This window comes from Mizuhopecten yessoensis, unplaced genomic scaffold (genome assembly GCF_002113885.1).
Source record: "Mizuhopecten yessoensis strain PY_sf001 unplaced genomic scaffold, ASM211388v2 scaffold716347, whole genome shotgun sequence".
NCBI lineage: Eukaryota > Metazoa > Mollusca > Bivalvia > Pectinida > Pectinidae > Mizuhopecten > Mizuhopecten yessoensis.
The window spans coordinates 1,118,597-1,131,098 of NW_018480071.1; positions in this window are offsets into that span (position 1 = coordinate 1,118,597).

Consider the following 12,502-nt stretch of genomic DNA (forward strand, 5'->3'; position numbering starts at 1 on the left):
ATAGGTACAGATGAAGTTGTCAATGTCCTTTCCGTTCACAGGCCAGGGTGGCAATATGGAATTTTACAATCAGCATGAAAAGTTACAAACCTCATAAGGAACACTGGTACTAAGTTAGAAGTCAATCGGTGTAGCCTTTCTTGATAAGTCAACAACCCCTCTCTCTCTCTCTCTCTCTCTCTCTCTCTCTCTCTCTCTCTCTCTCTCTCTATTTCTATGTTGTATGTGTTCTTATATGTTCACAATTGACCGTGTTTACCTTCGCTAGTGATGTGTGAATAAATATTGCATACTATATTTATATCTGCCTCCTCGTCTTGTATCAAACACTAGTAAAGCAGGACGGAACCGCGAGTACCCCTCCGAACCTGGGTTGCTCCATTGAGAAACAAATTTACAAACTGTTACACTTATACATAATCTATGTTTCATAGGTACAAACACTAAAAAATGTGTTTCGATCCTGGATATATCAGAACATTTAAACACGATGATAACGTGTTTTTAATACACAACGATTGTCTATGACGAGTCGGCTGTTTATTGTACATTGATCTACAAGACCAACATTGCGAAATGAAGCTATATATCTTTGAAACCGTTTTACCGTTAGAGTTACTCGAATCTCTCTCATCTAAGAACAATCAGCTTTATTAAGACTAATGGTCAAATGATCAAATTCTTTTTCCATTTGAAATTACGACGGGAAAATTGGGAAACATCAATGTCACTATTACTTACACGTACATCATTTTCTGGTACTTCTAATTGAAAAAAACATATCATCCAAAGCTATTTTGGGTGTTTTAATACACCCGTTCGATATTTACGTGTATTTCGGACACTGTCGATACCGTCCCTGAATTCATAACACTTGGGTTGTCTGCCGCCGAGATCGCACTCGCGTAACTCTTCCTGTGTACATCATTGCTAGTACTGTGCGTTTCAAACGCAGTCAAACGATTCGATACCGTTAACCATTACCTGTTCTGTTACACCCTTTTTAATTTGTTTCCGTTGTTTCTTCTACACATGTTTACGTTCTTTGCAAAGCTAAGTTCAAAGTATTAGTAAGCTACACCATTAAGCTGTTCATCCTCGAACCGTTTTGCGATTTGTTCACAATCAGATATCTTTTTCTTCGTCGTTGTGATTTCATTTTACACAGTCGGTATCTTTTTAAGCTTTGCATTCAAGTCAGTGATGTGTTTTGTATTTCTTTTATTCTGCAATCATTGCTTGTCTTTTCGTTAGTAACTTATGTCAGCATAGTAGCTTGTGCATTGATCATATCACGCAGTTTTTTTTATTTGTTTCCTTGACTTTCTGCAGTTTGTTGTATGTTCTGTTATTCTTTTCCTCGTGGTTCTGAATATGAACTTTTATCGTTTTCACTTCTGTGTGGTAGTTCTTAGATCTGTTTTGAGCGGGACTTTTTTTCTTTGAATAGGTTACTGGCATTTTTTTGTAACAGCTTCTAAGTCTTTTTGAAACTTTCTGTTTTCCGTTCGTATACAGTGAATTTTCGCTTGGAGCGTAACAACTGACTCTCTGAGGGTTTCAACTCTCGCGATATCGTCTGATGTTAGTTTGCTTGTAGATGTCGTTTCTGCCCGCCTTATATAAGATATCCCTCTTTTATCGGAAAATCGTCCCGTGACTTTGCTTTTATAAACAAATGATATTGCAACTGCTCTAGATCTGCGTCATTATCATGCGCTAAAGAACGTACTTTGTCAAGCAGCAATTCCCTTGGCATGTCCTTACATGTTTTTAGTTCTGTTAGGGAGGCTCCACACTTTCGCAATTAACCAACAAAATTCTTTGAAACTTTCATATAATGGTTGTGCAACTATGTACAGTTGATTTTATGAAAATCTAAGCATTCCCATAGTTCGGGGACTTTATTGAAAGAAGCGATGCTAATTTACAAATATTTTATTTATCGGAAAATATACAAAAAACGTTACACAAGGTGTTATAATATAATCGGTTCATTACTGAAATTAAAGTGTCAAATGTGTATGTAATATACAGTCTACATGGAAATTCCTTTATTCTATTTGTTTAACAATATGATTGATGGTAATGTAGAATAGAAAAAATACATTAAAATCAATTACAAGCTAATTGTGTCCTTTTCATTTCCCCAAATTAACACCAAAGGGCACCATTTTCATAAAACATTTAAGTGAAATAGATAGTGGGGGGCGGTAGGGGACATGTATTGCTTTAGCAATACTCATTATGCGTTTTAATGAGGTTTTCAATGCAAATGAATGTATATGATTCGAAAAATATTAATTATCTGTTAAATGTACAGTTGTGTGACCGCACAACGCAACAAAAGTACCGTGCATACATTATGATAGTCTTTATTAAACTTGATTACATATTGAGTCAAAGACTTGTCCCCCATATGGTCAGGCATATCAAAAAATGTACATTATATACAATGGTAACATAGAACTATGAATAGTTAATTGGGAAGATAATTTGACATGTATATTTTAAATCCACTATTATCACGAAACAGCTCTTAATGAAACGATGACCCGAGCTTTCCAGCAGCAGCCCTACCAGCATGATCAGCCCAGGTTACATTTTAATTATACAACATTAAATAAATAATGTGCTAAATTACACAAATTATAAAAATGATGAGCATACATGTTTTTTAACCCATAAAATACTGTTTGCACATTTCCTTAAAGATACTAGACTTTTGCAATTCTGTACATATAATGGTAAACTATATCATATATATGGACCTTGATATGTAAAAGACCTAAAAACATTTGTTTTAAAAGATGGCATATAAAAGACATTCTGTGTTGATGATCTGGTAGTTCTTGAATAAATATCGGATGTCAAAGTAAAATTATTCAAGTAATCTGGAGCCAGGTTGTTTAAGACTTTATACATTAAAATACAGTGGTTGTAGGAAATTCGTTTTTTAAAAGGCAACCATTTAAGTTTGCTAAACATTTCATTTGAAGGTGTACAAAAATCACACTGTTATTTCTCATCACAATAATTAAGACTATTTACAATATTACAGTGCGTGTTACACAGTATTACAGTGACCGTTAGCTTTTTGTGTTTTGCTGACATGAAAGAGTTCCATAATAGAAAACAAACTTGCATGGCATATATTTTGGATGTTTTGGAAATTTATAAAAATTAGTGTTATTCCAGACTTTTTCACAAAGGGAGAAAAGTGAATTTGGCTAAATTCATGAAATGTCAATATATGCAGGTAATCATTAAATATGGGGTGGTCATTATAAGCAGTCAGTCGTTATATACAGGGAACAAAGACTAACAGAGAAGGCTTACAGCCTGCTAGCTATCTGCTCAGCTAACAAATAGTAATAGTATATAATATACATTGTAGAAATGGATGCTAAACTGAATGATATTGTGGTTAGAGGATCGATGGATTTCTGAGAATCCGAGGATATGGATGACGAGACTTTCCTCTCAGTGTTCGATGAACTGTTGCATTAATATATGAGCCCATGTTTGCCTTGTGATACAGGTTACTGTGGTTCTAGTGTTTAAGTGTTAACAGTGTCTTGTATCTCAATATTGATATTTTATATTTGTTATTTTAATTGGAGTTTGATATTATCTTTTGATAATACATACCTTTTTTGATAATACATACCTTTGTTGACTTCTGATTTTGATACTTATAATATACATGTATAATTATATACATGTATAATTTTGCCAGATTCTATTTTTTATGCTTATTGCAATGATATTGATTTTGTATATTTTTACACCGAATTATAGTTTGAAAGTAATTGTATATTTTGATACAGAAATTCCTGATTGTAAGTCCTATTTGTATATATTGAAAAACAGTTCGAGACTCACTATTTTCCTAAAAATAAAGGGAGGTGGGTGGAAGGTGACGTGTTTTGTGTGGGAAATCCGGCCGTGGTGGGAATGCACGGTGGTAGTGAGTGGTGGCAGTATGCATGTTGGTATTTGTATGTGTATAATCAAAAAAATAATTAATTGATGTACCTTTGCTTTATATGTTATATGTCATTTCTCATGCTTAATGTGTGGCTACCGGAAGGAAAATCTTGTTTGTTTACATCCGGGTTTTCAATATCACTCTTCTCCTAACGTCTTCTCTAAACTGTCTATCTATTGCGTGACCTCTCAACTGTCCCTCTCTCCTATTGGATGTTATGTTTATGAAAAGGAACACTTTCGATTGGTGCATGGTGTTAATACAACACGTAAACGCACGTTCTCTCATCAGTCTGTACAGAAGCTAGAAGCTGGTACGACTCACTTAACTGTCTCTACTCTTACCTTTATACCCGTTCGTCTGACTGGTCTGTGTGTTAAGTTGGGTATGTTGATATGCTAGCTATGTTTTGTTTTCGTATTTATTTTTTCGTTTTTGTATTGTTTCACGGCCAATCGACAATGCGAGTTATTTAGGGCAAACCAACACGTTAAAATAGGCAATCAGAAAAATGAATACATAAAACAAGAAATACCTTTTACACGGTGTAAACATTTATCAACAGGGAACGAATTGGTTGTAACTTATATCATATCTTATTATAAAGATAAATTGAGTGTAAAAATTAAATAAAGAAATTGTTTCAAAATAAAATGTTGTAATGACATCTGTAGGCAATAGCCTACAATATATTTGAAAGACTATTAACACATCTGCTACCAGCCAACATATCAGCTGGCAGAATAATTAAGTATTAAATATATGTAACATATTAATTAAAACAAACGAGATATCTTTACAATTCTAACTGCAGAACAACTTTAAAAGTGAAAAACATCTACATGAATCCTAATTTTGAAGAGTTTTATTTTTGGAGATATTTCACATCTTATCTGGACGTCTGCTCCTTCGTCGAGTTCAGTTTTCAAAAGTCTTGATCGTGGACATGCTTTTTCCTAGTATTGTCATACTCCTTTCAAACACTCAGACGACCTGTCGTCTGCTCATCAAAAGAGAAAGTCGGCATCAGATCCGCGCCATCACAAGGAGACAAATGTCCTGCCTCCGGCACACATACACATTCAGCCACGTCCTGAAATGACCTTAGCTGTTGGTAGAACGTTAAATCCTGACAACCAACAAGCACAGACTGTTCGCAAGTACCAGAGGGTTCTTTCTTAAATTTTATATGTAGGTTCCCCTTGTTCCCTTGTTGTGCACTAAACATGAACAATAAAGGATAGTGGGGAACCTGCATTGGCTGGTCCCTCAAAAAAATTTGGGCGAGTAAAAAATTTGAAACACTGGCCCAAATGACATATTGGTGGCCCAAATAATTTTGGGGAGAAATATTTCCACAGCATTTAACACAATGCTTCAGCACAATTAAATTACATAACATGACAATGTTTGTAATATGTAAAACAGAATAAAACATATTTTTAATTCTTCAACCCTAGTTAAAACCTGACATGATCTATTCCATTCAGGTCTTAGTATTTCCCAAAGACACCCTGGCAGTATTTATATAGAAAATTTGAAAAAAAATCATCACATTTTCTAAATCACGGACAGTGCGATTCAAATCGAAGTAATGCAACTGAAAAATGTACTGCCCCCCCCCCCTCCCCCCAGTTAAGGGAAGGGACTTTAATTTCTTTTATTCATAAATATTTCGACAGTAACCCAAACTATTTTTGTTTGGCCAGTGACTACCTCACTTTTGTCAACTTTTGGTCGCCCGAGCAAGACTTCAATCGCCATTTCAGGCACTTTAATAAATAATAAATAATAATTATTGTTCATGTTTACGTTTAAAACTGATCAGTTGAACAAAATGGCCTACATACAGCAATCTTCAATTATGGACATTGAAGGTTTGTTAGTACTATATCTCAGGAATAACTTGAAGGATATTTCTCAAATTTGATATGTAGGTTTCCCTTGATCCCACGTTGTGCTTGTTAAATTTTGAGACTGATCATAAAAACAAAATGGATAAATGAAGAACTAAATAGATATTTCTCATATTGCATTGATCGATTCTATTTCTTTCACATTAAGTACTGTACTAGTAAATATGTAAAATGACAAACTCACTTTGAAGGTTGGCTTTCATACACATCAGTATTAAGTTTAGATCAAAAGTTACCTCAAGGTGAACATAACTCGATCAAACAGATTAGAGAAAAGAAGAGAAAAGATCGAACTGACAAAAAACTAATGAAGATGGTACAATGGTGGGCGCCAAGATCCCTCTGGGATCTCTTGTTACCTAGCGCCTTGCTTGTCCACACTTCGCTTTTGGCTTTAATGTTGAGCGTTCGCCCAGGTGAGGAAGGCAATGGGTTCTGTCATCAGGCCAGGACATACTAAAGTCCTTAAAAATGGTAGTTGTTTTTCCCTGCTTAACGTTCAGCATTGCAACAACTGATTCATGTTGAACATAATATAACAGGTTTTGTTGTTGCGTTCCAACTTCTCATACCAAAACTCCTACCTCAAAGCCAATGTTCTAGTTTTAGTAATAGCAACATGGACCACGAAAGTGTTATCCTGAAACACAAAATAACTTGCGCCATAAACACAGTAAATGAATGGCAAGGTCACAGTAACCAACAAAACGGTGGCAGTAAACACATTAATATAATATGTCACTACCTGCTCCCAATATATCAATACCCTTCCGAGGGTCTGACGGGCATATCATGCTTCCGCTCGCGGTGCTCTTGTTCTATTATGTGCATGTCTAGAGTAAAAGAGGTTAATGTTTATTGTTAATCAAAGTAAAAGGACAATTAATTCAAGAAGGTGATGTTATTTGGAAACAGAACCATTGAAGACACGACCGGCTTCAATAAGAAAACATGAATTAAAATCCTTATTTGTTTGATTTCTGCTCAACAAGAAATCTAGGAAATGTTTAAGTCGTAAATAAAATCCCGAGTGCACCAGAACGACGGAAAACACCGTACGCCATAACTATCGAGAACACTTTTGTCTTCTTTCAGTATATTAATTACACTACCCTGTCATTTGGTTAGTGAATAATAACGACTTATATTATTAATGCTTATTGCCTATCAACAGAGGATAGGTCATTCGGGACAACAAAGGGTCGAAAATAACAAATGCAAAATAAAAACATCAAACAAACTTAAAGGTAAAAGACAAACGTCAATTTGAATAATAAAAGTGGCTATGGTGACTCGAATTTTATTGAAAAGACCAACAGCTTTCAGATAGTCTAATTAAAGAGACAGTTATGTTTTCGAAAAGAGAATTATGACATGTAATGTTATCATATACATTTTCTCAGGTTGACTGAAAGTCGACACAATCTATTAACAAGTGATTTACTGTAAATGGTTCCTGACACTCATGCATTGAGGATTGACTTCATGTCTTAGTACATAACAAAGGGTATTGTAAGAATGATCCATCCGGAGACGGGCAAGAACAACCTCGTCTCGGTGCTTCTCTCTTAAGCTAGGATGTCATTCACCGATTTCAGGTTTAATCGAATGTAATGACTAACTGTATATACAAATTACTCAAGACTCACGCATACACATCGTGTTTTATTCCTCAGAACACCACTCCGTTTGAATACATAGTATGTAGTTACGACCTCCTGGTCGTTCCTTCGCTACACCTATTTTTACTAAAACTATGATCATGTCAATGTATATTATGATTTGGGACATAAAACAACAAAGTGAAAGTCGGTTTAATGCAACATTGTAAATGTTTTTTTCTTGTATGGTTTCGACCTACAGATCACGTCATTTTCGCACAAAAGTAACGTTTACACTATAGCCACGTATACAGATTTATAATTAATTGTTTCTATCGAGATAAAATAAATACATTGAAGAAATGATGTGCAAGTAATAATGCTGTAGAGAGGAAAATGGACCAAGCTAAAAATAAATATCGATTATTTCTTTGATAGCTTCGAGACTATATTCAGACCAAGCATCGGACATGCGTTTCGAGTAGGAACCAGATGCAACAAAAAGGTCATCAATCTCCGAGGGTTTGTGGATTGTTTTCCACACTGTTTTCCAGTCAACACCTGTTTTAGAAGAACAAAACGCTGCTCCATATGGATAAGCGTCCCAACGAGAAATAATCCCGTCAGTTGGGAAAGGGATGTCTTTTAAGGGAATGTTAAAGAGGTTTGCAAGATACAGATGGGCGCGGCGTATAACCTCCGTTGACACGCTGTGATAACCCGGCCCAATGTGGACTCCATGTTTCTGTAAATTGCCCCATATATCATTGATAGAATACGCTGCCAATAAAACAGCCGTGCCTGTCTTGTTGGAAATACCAAAATCAAAAGTCATATCAAGTGGGAGATCCGAGATCAAATTGGGACCAATGCCTCTTCTCGGATCTTTGTCACTACAGTAGCTGTAATTCTGAGTGTCTGGCTCGGGGCGGCTCTTTAGATAATTGTATGAATCCGAAGTCCAAAAACGTGACTTTATTTTATATTGGCGTTCTGTCCACCACGGATAGTCGTACATCAAAAATAATTTTACACCAAAGTGATAGTTAACAGCGCTCAAATTAGAAAGGATATGTTGCCTGTGTAAAATTTCACTGTTTATCTGCCGCAAAGCTGTGGAGGGGAGAGCAAGTATTACCCTCCGACTACACACGGCGATAGCTTCACTGGTCGGACATGTTTTCCCGTCAACCGTACGAGTCTTTGTGAATCCGAGTGTATATATATCTCTTGTCTTTTTGGTGATATTAACAAGTTGGTGGTCCAAGTGTAAACTGTGATTCCTGCAAATTTAAGTTAAAATAAATCGTAGTATGGAAAATAAATGACAGACAGGTACAAACTGTATGTGTGTAGCTGTAAGTAACTAAATAGTTTTGGTTTTGGTTGTATTTTGCTAACGTCCTATAACATCTCAGGTCAAGTACCTGCCTCCTTGTGATAACGCACATCTGATACCGACTTTATAGTCCTATCTCACTGAAATACCATACCGAAGGCACCTAGCACAGCATTCCGCCCCTTCACATTATACTGACAACGGGTGAACCAGTTGTCGCCATTACCCTTAATGCTGAACGTTAAGCAGAGAATGACAACTACCATTTTGAAGGACTTTGGTAGATCCTAGCCAAGGGACAGAACCCATTGCTTTCCCCACCTGGGCGAACTCTTAACATTGAAGCCGTATGTGTTACTTATATATGCTGCTTGAACATTTTCAATTGAGATTGTTTTTTTTTTATTTAACGTCCCTAAAATAGCTATGGTCATGCGAGGATAGTACGTAGAGAGACACCATTAGTAAGATAAAATAATAGGAAAACGAAAAATTATCCCAAGTAACGTTGGCATACGATCCGCGTTATCACAAGGAGGCAAAGCAAGCAAACCAACATACCCTGTCTCCTGCACACGCACACAGGCAAACACGCATACGGTTTGTTTTGGTTTTATTTTGATTAACGTCCTATTAATAGTTAAGGTCATTTAAGGACGTGCCTCCATGCCTCCATGTGTGAAGTGTATGCGTGCTTGCGTGTGTGTATGCAGGAGACAGGAAATGTAAGTGTGCTTTCCTCCATGTCATAGCGCGGATCTGATGCTGACAACGGGTAAACCAGTTATTACCATCCCCCTAAATGTTTAACGTTAAGCAGAAAATTTGGTATGTCCCGGCCTGGGGACAGAACCCATTGCCTTCCTCACCTGGGCGAACGCAAAACATTCAAGCAAAAAGTGATGTGTTACCAAACAAGGCGCTAGGGAAGTTCAAAGGTAGTTAGAAGAGGAAAGAAAGATAAAGATCCGAAATATTGCGATGGGTGCAGCAGACACGCAGAGCCTGCACACATGAAGGCAGGTTCCTAAATTGCCTTGGCTGTTAATTAGACGTTAAACAATATAATACCGAACCAAAGCAATGGAGGGCAGCAGATCAATTCTGGTATCCTCAATATCCCCTCGGTAGAAAACATTGAAGAACAACCCAAAATTGTTCAGGGGCCAAACTTAAGTCGTATTAGACGTTACACATGCGGTGGAATACAACAAGTAAATTCTTGATTTCTTGAATGTTGAATTAACAGAAAACAAGGAAGAAACCACCCCCTGCAGAATTGGGGATGTTTTTCGGAGATATAGAAGATACCATATATACTCTACTGCCCACGTTGCAACATAAAGGACCTTTAGCGTTTTCTATCTTCTTTCTTCTTTTCTTTTTCTTTGGTAGTGACCCTCTAGGCATCCGTTTTCGCATGACCCTGACCTAGTTAATGGCAAATATGCACTAACCACTTGAAGGTAGAATGCATTTATACAATAACAAGAACTTTTCTACTGCAATACTTACTCGCTGGCAGACAGGAACTGCTTCACCAACCGTTCAGGAAGTCTTTGCATACCTCCTGATATTGTCAACATTTTATTGCGAGCATGATTAGCCATCATGTATGGGTGTGCTGCGGCCGCAGTCAAATTGTACAAGGAAAATTTGAAAACGTTGGATATCATTTCAACCGCTTCCGCACTCAAATACTTTCTGAGAAACTCTTGGATTCTGCAACAAACAAAAAAGTTCGATAACTAGTCCAAGAATACAATCATATTTTGTAATGTTTGGTTTCTTGTGTTAAGCTTCCACTGAACTGCTAAAGTCATTTATAAGGACGTGCCTTTGTGTTTGTGAATGTTGGTTTATTTGCCTTTTTGCGATATCGCCTATCAAATTCTGACTTAGTGTGCAATATGCGGACCCGCCCTGTTTCACTATACTGACAAATGGATAACCAGATATTCAGAGTACCCATTATTGTTCAGTGTTTCATTTTGATAGCACTATTTCTCAAGAAGTAATTGACAGAGTTTTTTAATTTCATATGTAGCTTCCATTCAATCCCATGTTATGAATAGTATTATTTAGAGACTGAAGAAAAAAACCAAGATGGCAATCAACAGCAATTTGTACTTTTAAGGATTGAACGTCTGTCAGATTGTAGTTACAGCCTATATGAATGCAATCTGGGTGACAGATAAATAGAATTACGGACGTCATTCTATTTATCTGTCACCCAGATTGCATTCATATAGGCTGTAACTACAATCTGACAGACGTTCAATCCTTAAAAGTACAAATTGCTGNCACATTTTACATAATTTTCCTTGTTCTTTATGTTACTTTTTATTAATAAATAGATTCAAACTTCCCGCGTATACATCACGACGTCAGCACTACAATGTTTGAAAGAACAGCCAAGTCCAAGGTCGAAAAATATAATGCGTGCAAATTCAGCAATGAAACAACAAAAAAATTACTTAAAAATATAATTCTTTAATTTGTTTATTTACTACAACTGTAAAAAATACTTGCAAAAGATCTTTTCACAAACAATTAATTATTCAGCAAAAACAAACAATTAGAAAGTTCCAGATACGCGCCAACGCACATATCAGTGACGCGGTCCCGTGTCATCGACAAGTTCATTTCGGGCATTCAGAAACTGTGTGGGTTACCCCCCCCCCCCCCTCCTTGAAGTTAAATATGCACCTGGAGAAAGACGACCTTGCAAAGAAACTAGGTGTAGCTGTATTCGACTGGACATTAATATTCGTGTTCTGTGCTAGTGTATCCATGGGCAGAGGATTTTCATTCATAAAAATGGGTGAAGACGGAACACGTACCACTGTTTGTGACGAAACGGGTTGTGGGGATCTCGAAAGGGAATTGTAATCGCTGACAACGATGTGCTGAGTGATTTTTTTTTGTGCTGTGGAAACATTGCGATTATAGGATCGTAATGAACTTTCCGTTTTGTGGGAGCTCATGAACATTATGTGCCTAGCCTGGAATCCTTCATCATTTAGGTATTTGTAGTGTATAAGACATTCCGGATATTACTATCCGTCCGCGCATAATACTAGTCACGATATAGAACTCTCCTGTATGGAGGTCAATAAAAAGAGTCTTGAGTTTACTACCAAACATGGCTGTTGTTCAGTTTATTCTGAGGTCACAGAAACCCACATACACAACATAATATGGCGACGAGGACTGGTGAAGACCAAAGAAACTGAAACAGTAATGGTAGATGTCTACAAACTGATCAAAACAAGGTGGTAAGGCCGGTGCATGTCACAGAAAGCGTCCGAGACGTACTTTCGTTTTCAACCACGTGAAATCGAGCGGATCCGAAAGGGGCGACTCGAGTATTTTATCATTCGCAATTTAGTCCAAACCAAGTGTCCACGATGACAGGACGTATCGGGCGAATAGATACATTTGATCAAGTTAATGAAAACTGGGACTCGTATAGTGAAAGACTAGAACAGTACTTCATCTGTAACGATGTCAAAGCGGAAAAGAAAGTTGCCGCGCTTTTAAGCCTCGTGGGTGGCAATACATACCAACTCTTGAGAGGGCTTACAGCACCTAGAAAACCGTCGGAAGAGACATTTGATCGGTTATTAGCACTATTGAAATCACATTTTAGTCC